This window comes from Cicer arietinum, chromosome 1, assembly GCF_000331145.2.
Source record: "Cicer arietinum cultivar CDC Frontier isolate Library 1 chromosome 1, Cicar.CDCFrontier_v2.0, whole genome shotgun sequence".
In the NCBI taxonomy this organism is placed as follows: Eukaryota; Viridiplantae; Streptophyta; class Magnoliopsida; order Fabales; family Fabaceae; genus Cicer; species Cicer arietinum.
Window position 1 is genome coordinate 54,292,669 of NC_021160.2, and position 20,022 is coordinate 54,312,690.

A 20,022-nucleotide genomic window follows, 5' to 3' on the forward strand; every position below is an offset into this window, starting at 1 on the left:
CTTGAATTTTGAAACCCTAAACTTGAAACCCTAAACCTGAAACCCTAAACCTAAAACCTTTACCCAGAAACCCTAAAAACGAAACCCAATACATGAAACATTAAACTTGAAACCCTAATCCCGAAACGCTAAACCGCCGCACCTTAAACCAAAAACCCTAAACCCGAAACACTAAACTTGAAACCTAAACCTGAAACCCTATATTCGAAACCCTAAACCCGAAACGCTTAACCTAAAACTTGAAAAACTACACACGAACCCCTAAACCCAAAACCTGAAACCTTAAACCTAAATCAAGAAACCCCAAACTCGAATCCCTAAACACAAAACCCAAAATCCTAAACCAGGAATCCTAAACACGAAACCCTAAACCTGAAACTCTAAACTCGAAAACCATAATTCATAACACGAAACCCTAAAACCGAAATCTGAAACCCTTAACCTAAAACACTAATTACGAAACCCTAAACTCGAAAACCTAAACCCTAAACCTGAAATCCTAAACCTGAAACCCTAATCCCAAAACCCTAACTCCGAAATCCTAAACCCTAAACCCAAAACGCTTTACCTAAAACCTGAAGCCCTACACCAGAAACCCTACACCTGAAACTCTAATCATGAAACCCAAAACCCTAAACCTTCGTTTTGAAGTCATATTTCCCAACAAAAATATTCCTAAATTCTAAACCCTAAAACCTAAAACCGTATATCCTAAACCGTAAACCCAAACTCCAAAACCCGAAATCCTGTACCTAAAATCTGAAATCCGAAACCCAAACTCCTAAACTTGAAACCCTAATCTCGAAACACTAATCCCAAAACCCAAAACCAATCCCTAAACTTGAAACCCTAAACCTAAACCGTAAACCGTAAACCTAAACCGTAAACCCGAAACCCAAAACCCAAAACTCTATATCCCCCAAACTCTAAACCCCAAACCCTAAACTTGAATCTCGAAACTCTAAACCTGAAACCCTACACCTAAAACCGAAATCTTGAAACACTTAACCCGTAATCTTGAAACACTTAACCCGAAACCCTAAACACAAAACGCAAAACATGAAATCCTAAAGTCGAAACCCAAAACCAGAAACTTTAAACCTAAATCCAGAAACCCTAAACTCGAAATCCTAAACACAAAACCCTGAACTCCAAATCCTAAACTCTAAACACGAAACCCGAAACCAAAAATCCTAAATCCTAAACCCGAAATTCGAAACCCTTAGCTTGAAACCCTTATCCCGAAACCCTAAATCCAAAACTAGAAACCCTATACCTAGAACCCAAAACCCAAAACCCCAAACCTGAAACCCTAAACCCGAAACCCAAAACTCTAAACCCTAAACCTAAAACCCTTAACTAGAAACCCTAAACACGAAACCCAAAACATGAAACACGAAACCCAAAAGATGTAACCCTAAACTCGAAATCGTAAATCGAAAACCTTAATCCTAAAACCCTAAACGTGAAACCCAAAACCTGAAACCTTAACCCTAAATTAAGAAACCCTAAACTCGAAACCCTAAACCCAAAACCCAAAATCCAAAACCAGGAATCCTAAACCCGAAACCCTAAACCTGGAAACCAAAATTCAAAACTCGAAACCCTAAACCCGAAACACTAAACACTAAACACAAAACCCTAAACCCGAAACCCTAAACTCGAAACCTAACCCCGAAATCCAAAACCTAAAAATCTAAACTTGAAATCCTAAACCCAAACTCCTAAACCTGAAACCCTAATCCCGAAACCCTAAATCTGAAACCCTAAATCCGTAACGCTTTACCTAAAACCCTACACCCGAAACCCTAAACATGAAACTCTAATCATGAAACCCTACACCGTAAACCCTAAACCCAAAACTAGAAACCCTATACCTAGAACCAAAAACCCATAACCCGAAACGCAAAAACCTAAGCTCAAAACCCCAAACCTCAAACCCTAAACCCGAAAACCAAAACTCTAAACCCGAAAACCTAAACACGAAACCCTAAACTTGAATCTCAAAACCCTAAATCGGAAACCCTAACCCTAAAACCTTAATCATAAAACACTTAACCTGAATCCCTAAACACGGAACCCTAAACTCGAAACCCTAAACCTGAAACCTTAATCTCGATACCCTATACCCGAAACCCGAAACCAAAAACCAGAAACCTGAAACCTAAATCCAGAATCCTAAACCAGAAATCCTAAACCTGAAACCCTAAACTTGAAACCCAAAATTCTAAACCCGACACCCTAAACCAGAAATATGAAACCCTTAAACTGAAACCCTAAACCTTAAACCCTAAACTCGAAACCCTAAACTTGACACCTGAATCGCGAAACCCTAAACCCGAAACTCGAAACCAGAAACTTTAAACCTAAATCAAGAAACCCTAAAACCAAAAATCCTAAACCAGAAATACTAAACCCGAAACCCATACCTAAAAAATCCTACATCCTAAACCCTAAACTCGAAACCCTAAACTTGACACCAGAATCACGAAACCCTCAACCCTAAACCCGAAACTCGAAACCAGAAACTTTAAACCTAAATCAAGAAACCCTAAAACCAAAAATCCTAAACCAGAAATACTAAACCCGAAACCCATACCTAAAAAATCCTACATCCTAAACCCTAAACTCGAAACCCTAAACTTGACACCAGAATCACGAAACCCTCAACCCTAAACCCGAAACTCGAAACCAGAAACTTTAAACCTAAATCAAGAAACCCTAAAACCAAAAATCCTAAACCAGAAATACTAAACCCGAAAACTTAAACCCGAAACCCATAACAAAAAAATCCTACATCCTAAACCCTAAACCCGAAATTTGAAATTCTTAACCTGAAACCCTAATCCTAAAACCCTTATCACGAAACCCTAAACCCTAAACCCTAAACCCCAAACCCCAAACCCGAAATCCGAAACTTGAAACCCAAAACCATAAACTTTAAACCTAAATCCAGAAACCCTAAACTCGAAATCCAAAACCCTAAACCCAAAATCATAAATCATAAATCCTAAACCCAAACCAAAAAAATTCTAAATCCTAAACTCTAAACCCGAAATCTGAAACCCTAATCCTGAAACCCCTATCACGAAACCCTAAACCCAAAACTAGAAACCCTATACCTAGAACCAAAAATCCAAAACCCGAAACCCAAAACCCTAAACCTAAAACACTTAACCAGAAACCCTAAACACGAAACCCAAAACATGAAACATTAAACTTGAAACCCTAATCCTGAAGCCCAAAACTCGACACCTTAAACCCTAAACCCGAAACACTAAACACGAAACCTAAACCCGAAATCATAAACCCAAAAATCTAAACTCGAAACCCTAAAATAGAAATCCGAAACCCTTAACATGAAACTCTAATCTCGAAACCCTAAACCCGAAACAATAAACCCAAAATCCTAAACCTGAAACACTAAACCCAAATCCCTAAACCCTAAACTCGAAACCTAAACCCAAAAATCTAAACTTGAAACCGTAAACCCGATATCCTAAACCTGAAACCATAATCCCAAAACCCTAAATCCGAACCCCTAAACCATAAACCCGAAACGCTTAACCTGAAACCTGAAACCCTACACCCGAAACCCTAAACACTAAACCCTAAACCCAAAATCCTAAAGCCGAAACCCTAAACCCAAACCAAAAAAATCCTAAATCCTAAACCTGAAATCTGAAAACCTTAACCTGAAACCCTAATCCTGAAACCCTTATCACGAAACCGTATACCTAGAACCAAAAACCCAAAAACTAGAAACCCTATACCTAGAACCAAAAACCCAAAAACCAGAAACCCTAAACCTGAAACCCTACACCTAAAACCCTAATCTTGAAAAACTTAACCCGAAACCTTAAACACAAACCCAAAACATGAAATGCTGAACTCGAAACCCTAAACCTGAAACTCAAAATCCAAAACCAAAAACTTTAATCCTAAATCCAGAAACCTTAAACTCTAAACCCTAAACCCAAAACCTAAACCCCAAATCCTAAACCAGAAACCCTAAACCCAAAACCTAAACCCCAAATCCTAAACCAGAAATCCTAAACCCGAAACATGAAACCAAAAGTCCTAAATCCTACACCCGAAATCTGAAACCCTTAACCTGACACCCGAATCCTAAAACTAGAAACCCTATACTTAGAACAAAAAACCTAAACCCGAAACCCCAAACCTGAAACCCTAAACCCTAAACCCGAAACCAAAAACTCTAAACCCTAAACCCTAAACTTCAATCCCGAAACCCTAAACCTAAAAACCTTAACCAGAATCCCAAAACACGAAACCCAAAATATGAAACCCTAAACACGAAACCAAAAATGAAACCCTAAATCGGAAACCTTAATCCTAAAACCCTAAACCTGAAACACAAAACCTTAAACCTTAAACCTAAATGAAGAAACCCTAAACTCGAATCCCTGAACCCAAAACTTCAAACCCTAAACCAGGAATCCTAAACCCGAAACCCTAAACCCTAAAACCAAAATTCAAAACCCGAAACCCTAAAACCGAAATCCCAAAACGTTAACCTGAAACCCTAATCTCGAAACTCTAAACCCAAAAACCTAAACCCGAAACACTAAACCTAAAACCTAAACCCTAAACTCGAAACCTAAACCCGAAATCCTAAACCAAAAATTCTAAACTCGAAACCCTAAACCTGAAACCCTTATCCCAAACCCCTAAATCCTAAACCCTAAACCCGAAACGCTTAACCAGAAATCTGAAACCCTACACCCGAAACCCTAAACCTGAAAATCTAATCATGAAACCCTAAACCCTAAACCCAAAACTAGAAACCCTATACCTAGAACCAAAAACCCAAAACCCAAAACCCAACACCCAAAATGCGAAAACCTAAACTCGAAACCTCAAACCCTAAACCCGAAACCCAAAACTCTAAACCTGAAACCCTAAACACGAAACCTTAAACTTGAATCCACATCCCTAAACCTGAAACCCTAAACCTAAAACCCAACACTTAGCCTGAAACCCTAATCTCGAAACTCTAAACCCAAAAACCTAAACCCGAAACACTAAACCTAAAACCTAAACCCTAAACTCGAAACCTAAACCCGAAATCCTAAACCAAAAATTCTAAACTCGAAACCCTAAACCTGAAACCCTTATCCCAAACCCCTAAATCCTAAACCCTAAACCCGAAACGCTTAACCAGAAATCTGAAACCCTACACCCGAAACCCTAAACCTAAACACTAAACCAGAAATCTGAAACCCTAAACTCGAAACCCTAAACTTGACACCTTAATTGCGAAATCCTCAACCTAAAACTCAAAACCCAAAACCAGAAACTTTAAACCTAAATCCATAAATGTTAAACCCTAAACCCAAATCCTAAACCAGAAATCCTAAACCCGAAACCCTAAACCCGAAACCCAAACCAAAAAAATCCTAAATACTAAACCCTAAACCCGAAATCTAAAACCCTTAACCTGAAACCCTAATCCTGAAACCCTTCTTAAGAAACCCTAATCCCAAAACTAGAAACCCTATACCTAAACCCAAAATCCTAAACCCGAAACACGAAACACTAAACCCAAAACGCTAAACCTGAAACCCTATAATCAAAAACTAAACCCGAAATCCTAAACCCAAAAATCTAAACTTGAAACCCAAAAACCGAAATCCTAAACCTGAAACCCTAATCCCAAATCACTAGATCCGAAACTCTATACCCTAAACCTTAAATGCAAAACTCTAAACCCTAAACGATAAACCCTAAACCCTTAAACCCTAAACCAAAAACTAAAAACCCTATACCAAAAACTCGAAACCCGAAACACGAAAACCTAAACTCGAAACCCCAAACAACAAACCTAAAACCTAAAACTCTAAACCCTAAACTTGAATCCCAAAACCCTAAACCTTAAACCTAAAACCCTAATCTCGAAACCTTAATCTCGAAACCTAAAACCCGAAACACTAAACCAAAAACCATAAACCTAAAACCCTACACCCGATAACCAAAATTCAAAACCCGAAACCCTAAAACCAAAATCCGAAACCGTAATCTCGAAACCCTAAACCCGAAACCTTAAACCCGAAACACTAAACCCAAAACCTCGAAACCTTAAACCCAAAACCCTAAACCCAAAATCCTAAAGCCAAAACCCTAAACCCTAAACCGAAAACCAAAATTCAAAACCCGAAACCCTAAAACCAAAATCCGAAACCGTAATCTCGAAACCCTAAACCCGAAACCTTAAACCCGAAACACTAAACCCAAAACCTCGAAACCTTAAACCCAAAACCCTAAACCCAAAATCCTAAAGCCAAAACCCTAAACCCTAAACCGAAAACCAAAATTCAAAACCCGAAACCCTAAAACCAAAATCCGAAACCGTAATCTCGAAACCCTAAACCCGAAACCTTAAACCCGAAACACTAAACCCAAAACCTCGAAACCTTAAACCCAAAACCCTAAACCCAAAATCCTAAAGCCAAAACCCTAAACCCTAAACCGAAAACCAAAATTCAAAACCCGAAACCCTAAAACCAAAATCCGAAACCGTAATCTCGAAACCCTAAACCCGAAACCTTAAACCCGAAACACTAAACCCAAAACCTCGAAACCTTAAACCCAAAACCCTAAACCCAAAATCCTAAAGCCAAAACCCTAAACCCTAAACCGAAAACCAAAATTCAAAACCCGAAACCCTAAAACCAAAATCCGAAACCGTAATCTCGAAACCCTAAACCCGAAACCTTAAACCCGAAACACTAAACCCAAAACCTCGAAACCTTAAACCCAAAACCCTAAACCCAAAATCCTAAAGCCAAAACCCTAAACCCTAAACCGAAAACCAAAATTCAAAACCCGAAACCCTAAAACCAAAATCCGAAACCGTAATCTCGAAACCCTAAACCCGAAACCTTAAACCCGAAACACTAAACCCAAAACCTCGAAACCTTAAACCCAAAACCCTAAACCCAAAATCCTAAAGCCAAAACCCTAAACCCTAAACCGAAAACCAAAATTCAAAACCCGAAACCCTAAAACCAAAATCCGAAACCGTAATCTCGAAACCCTAAACCCGAAACCTTAAACCCGAAACACTAAACCCAAAACCTCGAAACCTTAAACCCAAAACCCTAAACCCAAAATCCTAAAGCCAAAACCCTAAACCCTAAACCGAAAACCAAAATTCAAAACCCGAAACCCTAAAACCAAAATCCGAAACCGTAATCTCGAAACCCTAAACCCGAAACCTTAAACCCGAAACACTAAACCCAAAACCTCGAAACCTTAAACCCAAAACCCTAAACCCAAAATCCTAAAGCCAAAACCCTAAACCCTAAACCGAAAACCAAAATTCAAAACCCGAAACCCTAAAACCAAAATCCGAAACCGTAATCTCGAAACCCTAAACCCGAAACCTTAAACCCGAAACACTAAACCCAAAACCTCGAAACCTTAAACCCAAAACCCTAAACCCAAAATCCTAAAGCCAAAACCCTAAACCCTAAACCGAAAACCAAAATTCAAAACCCGAAACCCTAAAACCAAAATCCGAAACCGTAATCTCGAAACCCTAAACCCGAAACCTTAAACCCGAAACACTAAACCCAAAACCTCGAAACCTTAAACCCAAAACCCTAAACCCAAAATCCTAAAGCCAAAACCCTAAACCCTAAACCGAAAACCAAAATTCAAAACCCGAAACCCTAAAACCAAAATCCGAAACCGTAATCTCGAAACCCTAAACCCGAAACCTTAAACCCGAAACACTAAACCCAAAACCTCGAAACCTTAAACCCAAAACCCTAAACCCAAAATCCTAAAGCCAAAACCCTAAACCCTAAACCGAAAACCAAAATTCAAAACCCGAAACCCTAAAACCAAAATCCGAAACCGTAATCTCGAAACCCTAAACCCGAAACCTTAAACCCGAAACACTAAACCCAAAACCTCGAAACCTTAAACCCAAAACCCTAAACCCAAAATCCTAAAGCCAAAACCCTAAACCCTAAACCGAAAACCAAAATTCAAAACCCGAAACCCTAAAACCAAAATCCGAAACCGTAATCTCGAAACCCTAAACCCGAAACCTTAAACCCGAAACACTAAACCCAAAACCTCGAAACCTTAAACCCAAAACCCTAAACCCAAAATCCTAAAGCCAAAACCCTAAACCCTAAACCGAAAACCAAAATTCAAAACCCGAAACCCTAAAACCAAAATCCGAAACCGTAATCTCGAAACCCTAAACCCGAAACCTTAAACCCGAAACACTAAACCCAAAACCTCGAAACCTTAAACCCAAAACCCTAAACCCAAAATCCTAAAGCCAAAACCCTAAACCCTAAACCGAAAACCAAAATTCAAAACCCGAAACCCTAAAACCAAAATCCGAAACCGTAATCTCGAAACCCTAAACCCGAAACCTTAAACCCGAAACACTAAACCCAAAACCTCGAAACCTTAAACCCAAAACCCTAAACCCAAAATCCTAAAGCCAAAACCCTAAACCCTAAACCGAAAACCAAAATTCAAAACCCGAAACCCTAAAACCAAAATCCGAAACCGTAATCTCGAAACCCTAAACCCGAAACCTTAAACCCGAAACACTAAACCCAAAACCTCGAAACCTTAAACCCAAAACCCTAAACCCAAAATCCTAAAGCCAAAACCCTAAACCCTAAACCGAAAACCAAAATTCAAAACCCGAAACCCTAAAACCAAAATCCGAAACCGTAATCTCGAAACCCTAAACCCGAAACCTTAAACCCGAAACACTAAACCCAAAACCTCGAAACCTTAAACCCAAAACCCTAAACCCAAAATCCTAAAGCCAAAACCCTAAACCCTAAACCGAAAACCAAAATTCAAAACCCGAAACCCTAAAACCAAAATCCGAAACCGTAATCTCGAAACCCTAAACCCGAAACCTTAAACCCGAAACACTAAACCCAAAACCTCGAAACCTTAAACCCAAAACCCTAAACCCAAAATCCTAAAGCCAAAACCCTAAACCCTAAACCGAAAACCAAAATTCAAAACCCGAAACCCTAAAACCAAAATCCGAAACCGTAATCTCGAAACCCTAAACCCGAAACCTTAAACCCGAAACACTAAACCCAAAACCTCGAAACCTTAAACCCAAAACCCTAAACCCAAAATCCTAAAGCCAAAACCCTAAACCCTAAACCGAAAACCAAAATTCAAAACCCGAAACCCTAAAACCAAAATCCGAAACCGTAATCTCGAAACCCTAAACCCGAAACCTTAAACCCGAAACACTAAACCCAAAACCTCGAAACCTTAAACCCAAAACCCTAAACCCAAAATCCTAAAGCCAAAACCCTAAACCCTAAACCGAAAACCAAAATTCAAAACCCGAAACCCTAAAACCAAAATCCGAAACCGTAATCTCGAAACCCTAAACCCGAAACCTTAAACCCGAAACACTAAACCCAAAACCTCGAAACCTTAAACCCAAAACCCTAAACCCAAAATCCTAAAGCCAAAACCCTAAACCCTAAACCGAAAACCAAAATTCAAAACCCGAAACCCTAAAACCAAAATCCGAAACCGTAATCTCGAAACCCTAAACCCGAAACCTTAAACCCGAAACACTAAACCCAAAACCTCGAAACCTTAAACCCAAAACCCTAAACCCAAAATCCTAAAGCCAAAACCCTAAACCCTAAACCGAAAACCAAAATTCAAAACCCGAAACCCTAAAACCAAAATCCGAAACCGTAATCTCGAAACCCTAAACCCGAAACCTTAAACCCGAAACACTAAACCCAAAACCTCGAAACCTTAAACCCAAAACCCTAAACCCAAAATCCTAAAGCCAAAACCCTAAACCCTAAACCGAAAACCAAAATTCAAAACCCGAAACCCTAAAACCAAAATCCGAAACCGTAATCTCGAAACCCTAAACCCGAAACCTTAAACCCGAAACACTAAACCCAAAACCTCGAAACCTTAAACCCAAAACCCTAAACCCAAAATCCTAAAGCCAAAACCCTAAACCCTAAACCGAAAACCAAAATTCAAAACCCGAAACCCTAAAACCAAAATCCGAAACCGTAATCTCGAAACCCTAAACCCGAAACCTTAAACCCGAAACACTAAACCCAAAACCTCGAAACCTTAAACCCAAAACCCTAAACCCAAAATCCTAAAGCCAAAACCCTAAACCCTAAACCGAAAACCAAAATTCAAAACCCGAAACCCTAAAACCAAAATCCGAAACCGTAATCTCGAAACCCTAAACCCGAAACCTTAAACCCGAAACACTAAACCCAAAACCTCGAAACCTTAAACCCAAAACCCTAAACCCAAAATCCTAAAGCCAAAACCCTAAACCCTAAACCGAAAACCAAAATTCAAAACCCGAAACCCTAAAACCAAAATCCGAAACCGTAATCTCGAAACCCTAAACCCGAAACCTTAAACCCGAAACACTAAACCCAAAACCTCGAAACCTTAAACCCAAAACCCTAAACCCAAAATCCTAAAGCCAAAACCCTAAACCCTAAACCGAAAACCAAAATTCAAAACCCGAAACCCTAAAACCAAAATCCGAAACCGTAATCTCGAAACCCTAAACCCGAAACCTTAAACCCGAAACACTAAACCCAAAACCTCGAAACCTTAAACCCAAAACCCTAAACCCAAAATCCTAAAGCCAAAACCCTAAACCCTAAACCGAAAACCAAAATTCAAAACCCGAAACCCTAAAACCAAAATCCGAAACCGTAATCTCGAAACCCTAAACCCGAAACCTTAAACCCGAAACACTAAACCCAAAACCTCGAAACCTTAAACCCAAAACCCTAAACCCAAAATCCTAAAGCCAAAACCCTAAACCCTAAACCGAAAACCAAAATTCAAAACCCGAAACCCTAAAACCAAAATCCGAAACCGTAATCTCGAAACCCTAAACCCGAAACCTTAAACCCGAAACACTAAACCCAAAACCTCGAAACCTTAAACCCAAAACCCTAAACCCAAAATCCTAAAGCCAAAACCCTAAACCCTAAACCGAAAACCAAAATTCAAAACCCGAAACCCTAAAACCAAAATCCGAAACCGTAATCTCGAAACCCTAAACCCGAAACCTTAAACCCGAAACACAATGAAGAAACCCTAAACTCGAATCCCTGAACCCAAAACTTCAAACCCTAAACCAGGAATCCTAAACCCGAAACCCTAAACCCTAAAACCAAAATTCAAAACCCGAAACCCTAAAACCGAAATCCCAAAACGTTAACTCGAAACCCTAAACCCGAAACCTTAAACCCGAAACACTAAACCCAAAACCTCGAAACCTTAAACCCAAAACCCTAAACCCAAAATCCTAAAGCCAAAACCCTAAACCCTAAACCGAAAACCAAAATTCAAAACCCGAAACCCTAAAACCAAAATCCGAAACCGTAATCTCGAAACCCTAAACCCGAAACCTTAAACCCGAAACACTAAACCCAAAACCTCGAAACCTTAAACCCAAAACCCTAAACCCAAAATCCTAAAGCCAAAACCCTAAACCCTAAACCGAAAACCAAAATTCAAAACCCGAAACCCTAAAACCAAAATCCGAAACCGTAATCTCGAAACCCTAAACCCGAAACCTTAAACCCGAAACACTAAACCCAAAACCTCGAAACCCTAAACCCTAAAACCAAAATTCAAAACCCGAAACCCTAAAACCGAAATCCCAAAACGTTAACCTGAAACCCTAATCTCGAAACTCTAAACCCAAAAACCTAAACCCGAAACACTAAACCTAAAACCTAAACCCTAAACTCGAAACCTAAACCCGAAATCCTAAACCAAAAATTCTAAACTCGAAACCCTAAACCTGAAACCCTTATCCCAAACCCCTAAATCCTAAACCCTAAACCCGAAACGCTTAACCAGAAATCTGAAACCCTAAACCAGAAATCCGAAACCCTAAACCTTAAACCAGAAATCAGAAACCCTAAACACTAAACCAGAAATCTGAAACCCTAAACTCGAAACCCTAAACTTGACACCTTAATTGCGAAATCCTCAACCTAAAACTCAAAACCCAAAACCAGAAACTTTAAACCTAAATCCATAAATGTTAAACCCTAAACCCAAATCCTAAACCAGAAATCCTAAACCCGAAACCCTAAACCCGAAACCCAAACCAAAAAAATCCTAAATACTAAACCCTAAACCCGAAATCTAAAACCCTTAACCTGAAACCCTAATCCTGAAACCCTTCTTAAGAAACCCTAATCCCAAAACTAGAAACCCTATACCTAAACCCAAAATCCTAAACCCGAAACACGAAACACTAAACCCAAAACGCTAAACCTGAAACCCTATAATCAAAAACTAAACCCGAAATCCTAAACCCAAAAATCTAAACTTGAAACCCAAAAACCGAAATCCTAAACCTGAAACCCTAATCCCAAATCACTAGATCCGAAACTCTATACCCTAAACCTTAAATGCAAAACTCTAAACCCTAAACGATAAACCCTAAACCCTTAAACCCTAAACCAAAAACTAAAAACCCTATACCAAAAACTCGAAACCCGAAACACGAAAACCTAAACTCGAAACCCCAAACAACAAACCTAAAACCTAAAACTCTAAACCCTAAACTTGAATCCCAAAACCCTAAACCTTAAACCTAAAACCCTAATCTCGAAACCTTAATCTCGAAACCTAAAACCCGAAACACTAAACCAAAAACCATAAACCTAAAACCCTACACCCGATAACCAAAATTCAAAACCCGAAACCCTAAAACCAAAATCCGAAACCGTAATCTCGAAACCCTAAACCCGAAACCTTAAACCCGAAACACTAAACCCAAAACCTCGAAACCTTAAACCCAAAACCCTAAACCCAAAATCCTAAAGCCAAAACCCTAAACCCTAAACCGAAAACCAAAATTCAAAACCCGAAACCCTAAATTCTAAACCCTAAACGATAAACCCTAAACCCTTAAACCCTAAACCAAAAACTAAAAACCCTATACCAAAAACTCGAAACCCGAAACACGAAAACCTAAATTCTTCGAAACCCCAAACAATAAACCTAAAACTCTAAACCCTAAACTTGAATCCCAAAACCCTAAACCTTAAACCTAAAACCCTAATCTCAAAACCCTAATCTCGAAACCCCAAACCCGAAACCCTAAACTCGAAACCTAAACCTGAAATCCTAAACCCAAAAATCTAAACTCTAAACCCTAAACCCTAAACCTGAAACCCTAATCCCGAAAACCTAAATCTGAAACCCTAAACACGAAACCATTAACTAGAAACCCTTAACTCGAAACCCTAAACCTGAAACCTTAATCTCGAAACCCTAAACCCGAAACTCGAAACCCAAAACCAGAAACCTTAAACCTAAATCCAGAAACCTTAAACCTAAATCCAGAAACCTTAAACTCTAAATCCGAAACCCTAAACTTGAATCTCGAAACCCTAAACCTGAAACCCTAAACCTAAAACCCTAACCCTGAAACACTTAACCTGAAACCGTAAACACGAAACCCAAAACATGAAATCCTAAATTCGAATCCCTTGACTCGAAACCCTAAACTTGAAACCTTAAACCCGAAACTCGAAACCCAAAACCAGAAACCTTAAACTTAAATTCAGAAACCCAAAACCAGAAACCTTAAACTTAAATTCAGAAACCCAAAACGAAAAACCTTAAACTTAAATTCATAAACCCAAAACCGTAAGCATAAAATCCTAAACCAGAAATCCTAAACTCGAAACCCTAAACCCGAAACCCTAAACTCGAAACCCAAAATCATTAACCCTAAACCTGAAACCTTAAACCTAAAACCCTTAACCAGAAACCCTAAACACGAAACCCAAAATATCAAAACCTACACCCGAAACCCTAAACCTGAAAATCTAATCATGAAACCTTAAACCCTAGACCCAAAACTAGAAACATTATACCTAGAACCAAAAATGCGAAAACCTATACTCGAAACCCCAAACCTCAAACCCGAAACACAAAACTCTAAACCCGAAACCCTAAACTTGAATCCAAAACCCTAAACGTGAAACCCTAAACCTAAAATCCTAAACCCTAAACACTAAACCCTAAACCCTAAAACTTTAAACTCGATACCCTAAACCCGAGACTCGAAACCCAAAACCAGAAACATTAAACCTAAATCCATAAACCCTAAATTCGAAACCCTAAACCCAGAATCCGAAACCAAAAATCCTAAACCCGAAACCTTAAACCCGAAACCCAAACCAAAACAATCCTAAATCCTAAACCCTAAACCCGAAATCTGAAACCCTTAACCTGAAAACCTAATCCTGAACCCTAAACCCAAAACTAGAAAACCGTATACCTAGAACCAAAAACCCAAAACCCGAAACCCAAGACTCTAAACACAAAACTCTAAACCTTAAACCTGAAATCTGAAACCCTTAATTTGAAACCGTAATCTCGAAACCCTAAACCCGAAGCACTTAACTCGAAACCTAAACCCGAAATCCTAAACCCAAAAATCTAAACTTGAAACCCTAAACCCGAAATCCTAAACCTTAAACCCTAATCCAAAAACTTTAAATCTGAAACTCTAAACACAAAATGCTTAACCTAAAACCTGAAACGCTACACCCGAAACCCTAAACATGAAACTCTAATCATGAAACCGTAAACCCTAAACCCAAAAATAGAAACATTATACCTAGAACCAAAAACCCTAAACCCTAATCTTGAAAACCCTAAACCTAAAACCCTAATCGTTAAACACTTAATCTGAAACCCTAAACTGGAAACCCTAAACCTGAAACCTTAATCTCGAAACCCTAAACACGAGACTCGAAACCCAAAACCAGAAACCTTAACCAGAAATTTGAACCCTTAACCCAAAATCCTAAACCAAAAATCCTAAACCCGAAACCGTAAACTTGAAACCCTAAACTCGAAACCCAAAAACCTAAACCCGACACCCTAAACCCGAAATCCAAAACCCTAAACTTGACACCTTAATCGCGATACCCTCAATCTGAAACACGAAACCCAAAACCAGAAACTTTAAACCTAAATCTAGAAACCCTAAACTCAAAATCCTAAACAAGAAATCCTAAACCCGAAACCTTAAACCCGAAACCCAAACCAAAATTATCCTAAACCCTAAACCCGAAATCTGAAACCCTTAACCTGAAACCCTAATCCTGAAATCCTTATCTCGGAACCCTAAACCCAAAACTAGAAACCCTATACCTAGAACCAAAAACCCAAAACCCGAAACCCAAAACCTGAAACCCTAACCCGAAACCCAAAACTCTAAACCCTAAACCCGAAATCCAAAACCCTTAACCTGAAACCGTAATCTTGAAACCCTAAACCCGAAACACTTAACTCGAAACCTAAATCCGAAACCATAAATCCAAAACCACAAACCCAAAATCCTAAACCAGAAATCCTAAACCCTAAACCCAAAACACTAAACTCAAAACCTAAACCCAAAATCATAAACCCAAAAATCTAAACTCGAAATCCTAAACTCGAAATCCTAAATGCTAAACTTGAAACCCTAAACACTAAACCGTAAACCCTAAACTGGAAACCCTAAACCCTAAACCCAAAATCCTAAACCAGGAATCCTAAACCCGAAACCCGAAAACCAAAATTCAACACCTGAAACACTAAAACCGAAATCCGAAACCCTTAACCTAAAACCCTAATCTCGAAACCTTAAACCCAAAACCCTAAACCCTAAACTCGAAACACTAAACCCGAAACCCTAAACCCGAAAACCTAAACTCGAAAACTACACTCGAAATCCTAAACCCAAAAATCTAAACTCGAAACCCTAAAACCGAAATCCTAAACCTGAAACCCTAATCCCAAAACACTAAATCCGAAACTCTAAACCCGAAACGCTTAACCTGAAACCCTTCACTGGAAACCCTAAACTTGAAACTCTAATCATGAAACCCAAAACCCTAAACCCAAAACTAGAAACCCTATACCTAGAGCCAAAAACCCAAAACCCGAAATGCGAAAACCTAAACCTGAAACCTTAATCTCTTACGATTCATGACTCAGCGATTCACGAGTAAGTGAAAATTGTTTTTCCTATATTAGCAAGTTGCATTGGTTGAAAAATTTGATTGATTTTAGTTTTTTAAATTTTAAAACAGATTTGAAATTCTTCAATTTTCATATTCAGAGAAAAGATAATGATAGAGAAAAAAAACATATTTGGAGTTTCTCATCTTCAAGCTCAGGTTAATTTCCAACTTAGTTCATATCTAATATTGTTATTTTAGTTCATACTTATACAATTCATGTGAGCTTTCTGGTTGAATTACTATTTAATGTCTGTCGAGATCATCGATCTGATAAGTCAAATCATATATCATCGATTTGAATTTTTCTGTTTTGAGATTTTGAATTGCAGGGATTGTGTTCCTATGACCACAATTGTTTTGTTTGGGTTATGAAGTTTTTTTAATGGTATTTTGGTTGTTTGATTAGCTATAATATGCACGTCATTTGTTTATGCTTGTGTATCTGGGGTTTCAATTTGATGAGTAGTGCTTAGTTCTTGGATTATGTTATTTTACTTTTTATTATTATGTTGTTCTTAGCCGGGGATCATGAGTTTTAATTTATTTGCATGTGAATTTGCTGCTATCTCTAGTAGGTTGTCTAATAAATTAAACTTGGCTTGGAGTGTTAGGATCAATAGAAATGGTTTGTTGTTAGTTTGAAACTCTGTCTACATGAGACCGAGGAAACATAGAGGAGGAACTTGGATGAACTTAAAGTTGTGGAACATTCGAATTACAATTACAATAAAATGTAAAAGAGAATGCAAGATGAGATTGATGGTTTGTTGCAAAGAATGGAGGCAACAAAGCAGCAATGGGTTTAACTTTTTAATTTTATTATTATTTTGTTTTCTGATTCAGGATACTGCTAGAAACATGTTTAATTTATTGAACTTCTGTTTGGTTTCCAGAATATATGATTTTCAATTTATAAATTCATGATATTTGTTTATTTATGGAACCACAAAAGGTCAAGTTAATATTCACATGCTCAAGTTTCTTCCTATACTCCTTCAAATTTCTAGTAAAGTTATATTGGGTTTTTATTTTATTTTTAATGCTAATGACAAATGACCAGAGTTAATTATAATTATTAAGTATGATTACCCTATAATTTTGTATATTTTCCTATTTGAGTATTTATGTATCCTGTTAAAATTAATGTTTGGTTTGTGTACTGCTTTTTAGTCTTCACAAGCATAAAGTGAATAGTAATCATGTGAAGAGAAAGCAGTACCTATAGTATTCTTTAATTGCTGCCATGGACATGTTATGTAGTCGCTCTTCTGACCAACCCTTTTCTGAGGAGGTATTCTGGAATCCTACTGTCCCTTGTGCATGGGCAAGAGGTGGATTTACAACAAGTCTATCAATAATCCTATCTACATTTCTCAAGTTCTCGTTACCGTAATTCATATTATGCTCTCCAACAGGTGCAACTCATTAGCTATGATGAATTGAATTCTCTCCCTCTCTTCTGTTAATCAATGCTCTTTTTATTATCATATTTAGGGTTTTTATTTTCTTTTTTTTTGTTTAATAATATTATGTGAAAGCTGTTGTGAAATATGATATAAGACTGTTTGTTTGTCTTTGAATCCTGTTTGGTTGCTGTGGCAGATGAAAATGTGTTAAAAATTTGAGAAATCATTTATCTGCTTTTAAAGATTTAGCAGACAGTGTTATGTTGCTTGAACTGATAGTAGATGCAGAGTGGAGGGAAAAAGTTGAAGCTAGTCATGAGAGTGATTCTGAAGAAGGAACCACTCACAATCACATTTATGGCATTATTATTCATTTTATATATATTTATATGCTTTACAAATGGAGAAGGCCACTATCTTTTTGAATTATTATTTCTGTGTTACAGACTTAGAAAGCTTTTGTGCTTTACTAATATTAATATTAATTGTGATGTTGATTTGCATATTCTGTTGTTTTTTTCGGCTCAAAGAACAAAGGGAAGAGAAAGAGATCTGGTAAATGTGGAAATCGCTTATGGAAATCCATTGGTCTTGGATTCAAGACTTCCAGAGAACCACTAAAGGTTTTTATTATTATCTTTAATATGAAGTCCAAATGCACAATCTCAACAATTTCAGAAGATCATGTACTATTTTACTTCTGTTTTCCAACATTTATTCTTTTACTTTTTTGACTCTGTTTGTCCAAACTCCATTAGGAATTTTCTTTGGAGACTAGTCAGGACATTATCCAACCATCGGCAACTTGAGGAAAAAAGGTCTGATGATTGATGTTACCTTCCCTGTATGGAATTCCAATCCTGAGTCGGGTGACCACTTGTTTATGCACTGCACTGCTGCAAAGCGAGTCTGGTTTGCTCGCTACTGAGAGCTCACGTACCAAGTGAGACTGATAATAACCTGGATGAAGAGCTAGATTACTTGCAAGGAAAAACTTGGATCGCAACTGGTTTGTGCAACTCTGGAAGATTTGGAATGAGAGAAATCTAATTCTGTTTAAAACACTTAATGTCAAATCTTATGGAGGTGGCTAGGAGTGCTTGTGATTTTGTCTCAAATTTTAACCAAGCAGGGGAATGACATTCTGCAGGAAAGCATACCATAAATCAGAACTGTCACTGCTAATTTTACTGCACAGGTTGATGAGGGGGCTGTCTGGATGGCCCTACCACGTGGGGATGTGTTTTTAAAGATCCAATGGGTGTTGTTTCTTTGGCAGCTTGCAGAAAAGAATGCATTGCCTCAGATTCGTATACGGCAGAAGCTCTTGGTGTGTGCTGGTGCCTTCAATTGGCAGCCGAACAAAATATCTAAAGCATAGAAGTGTAATTGGATTGTAATGATCTGATGTTTAGTTTTAGACATGCTTCTGACAGTTTCATTGGTAGACAAAATAATGTAGAGAGAGGCCCATAAGTTGGCAAAGTTAGCAAAAACTATTGGCACAAGGACTTGCCTAGCTATATCCCACAAATATTTGGTGCCTTTTCTGGTTGTAAGTCATTTGTTTTAATTTAAAATTAGAGTGTCTTGCTGTTCAGAAAAAAAAGTTATGCACCAATCCAATATATATTTTGAAATCATGACTATATCACTTTTCACTTATATAGAAAGTGAGTAACTAACTAATAATTAAAAACTGACTATTAACTAATTAAATCTTTAATACATTTGGCATTAACTACGCCATTTTAATACGAGATGATATTCTAAATTTGAAATGCAAAAAGCTAGTATGGTAGCTCTCTATTTTAAAATTTAACATATTTTTATTTCTTGTAATTTTTATTTATATTATTAACATTATGACGATGATTTATTTATTTCTTAGTTGGAGATAGGGTTGGTGAGAATGAACAAAAGAAGAAGATAAGTAGAAAAAAATTTTAATACGACATACAATAACACAACCTTCTAGACAATAGGTATTTTAATTTTGGATAATAGGTATCTTAACAATTTCAATGGTTGAAATTTCAAATACAACTACTAAATTTTAACTACATTCAATCTAAGGAACACAATTAATCTTGAAATTTGTAGTAGTAGTAATAAAAATAATTGGTTGATAAATTAATATTTGCAGTTCAATTCGATTCGGTGTTTGTTATGTAAGTTAAAAATTAAATCGAACCTTCTTATATATAACAACCTAAACACATCGAAAAAAATATCTGTTTTTGATTATTTTGGTTGAATTTATGATTTTTTGGATCGATTTGAAACTAAAAATTCATATGTTGATTCTATTATTGGAAATTGTATTAATTTTAATATTTGCTTTTATAGTTTAAATTTTTTATATGTTAGGCATGATGCCACTATTTAGCTACATATGCTTTTTATAATTCTAATTATAGGTAGATTGAAGAAACTCCGCCTTATATTTATGTTGTCATTACTTTTGATTTGATGTTAGATTTTATTTAATAAAATTATCATTAATATAAAAATAACACTCAATCAGAATTCATTAC

At 37.5% G+C, this 20,022-nt stretch overlaps 1 long non-coding RNA gene across 1 annotated transcript; it reads left to right on the forward strand.

Annotated features, from left to right (window-relative positions):
- The first annotated feature begins 16,273 nt into the window (after positions 1-16,273).
- On the forward strand, positions 16,274-19,132 carry LOC105851528 (uncharacterized). Its single transcript, XR_001143270.3, has 3 exons — positions 16,274-17,494; positions 18,016-18,108; positions 18,244-19,132. It is a non-coding gene; the product is annotated as an uncharacterized lncRNA (long non-coding RNA).
- The last annotated feature ends 890 nt before the right edge of the window (positions 19,133-20,022 follow it).